Raw genomic sequence first — 1199 nt, 5'->3', positions numbered from 1 at the left:
ATATATATATATATATATATATATATATATACACACACATACAGAAATGTGTGTCTTAGTGTGTATAGCTACTGACAATATTTGTTTTTGTGGATGTTTGACATTTTCTAACGGTGATTTTTCTCCAGCCTTTATGCTAGAAACTATATCTTGGTAATGAGAGGAAATGCTTACTTGAACACAGGAACTTGTAGCAATAAGAGATTTAGGTTTGTAAAAATGCAGAATGGGACATATATAAAATAAATTTCACATAAGTGTTATTCAAGGATAAATGAAGGGTTAATCCACAGACTTAATGGTGGGAGGGGGGTCCATCATGTTTTAAAGAGAGAAAAAATATTGTATTACACTGTTATAAGACTTAAATGTGGTACTAAGTATGGAGGGATTTTTATTATTTCTATTGTTGATTTTTTGTGTACATTAGTGTTATTTTTTTTTTAATATACTGATATAAAATTAAAAAGTAGAAGGAGAATTTCAGTTAGAGTAAAAGGTTATCCTGTTTCCTTGGAGATATATAGAGAGACCAATAATTATCTTTTAACAACTATAGGAAATTATTTTATTTTTGGGGTGAAATGACAAATGTTTACAATAAGTTTGTTCATACTATGGTGCAGTAGTTAAAAAGAAACAGTTTTCAGATTGTAAGAGGCAGCAACTTGTAAGCACAATATGGATTTTTAAACCATTACCTTGTTTTCATATGTGTGTATCACCCTGTTGTTTACTAAGTAAGAAATCTTGCATTTCTACAGGTCCTTGTGATCTTACACCAAACATTTTTGATCATGTACTTGATGGCTTGAAAGTTAGATTGAACAGTGCAATTAGAGATTATAATATCACTTACTAAAAGATAAATACTTTTTAATCTTTATCTGATTACCATAAAAATTTATATTTGTATACATGTGTGTCAATAGTTGTTTCATCATTAATTACTCAATTTACAGATTTAAAAAAAATATTCATTTTGGTCCCTAGTCTTGGTGCTGTTTCTGAAGCCGAGTCCTAAATAGTGTAATTTTATGTAATTTGATATACTTAAATTTCTACTTATAAAGTTCAGTTGCCGAAACATATCTAGTAGCAGTCTAATTGTTGTGTAAGAAATGCCAACTATTTTTTAATGCTAAAAAAAACTTACTTGTAAATTATGTCGCTTAGAAATTTTAATAATTGCCTAGATT

Source organism: Limulus polyphemus, unplaced genomic scaffold (assembly GCF_000517525.1).
Source record: "Limulus polyphemus unplaced genomic scaffold, Limulus_polyphemus-2.1.2 Scaffold432, whole genome shotgun sequence".
Taxonomy (NCBI): domain Eukaryota; kingdom Metazoa; phylum Arthropoda; class Merostomata; order Xiphosura; family Limulidae; genus Limulus; species Limulus polyphemus.
This window is presented reverse-complemented; position numbering follows the sequence as displayed.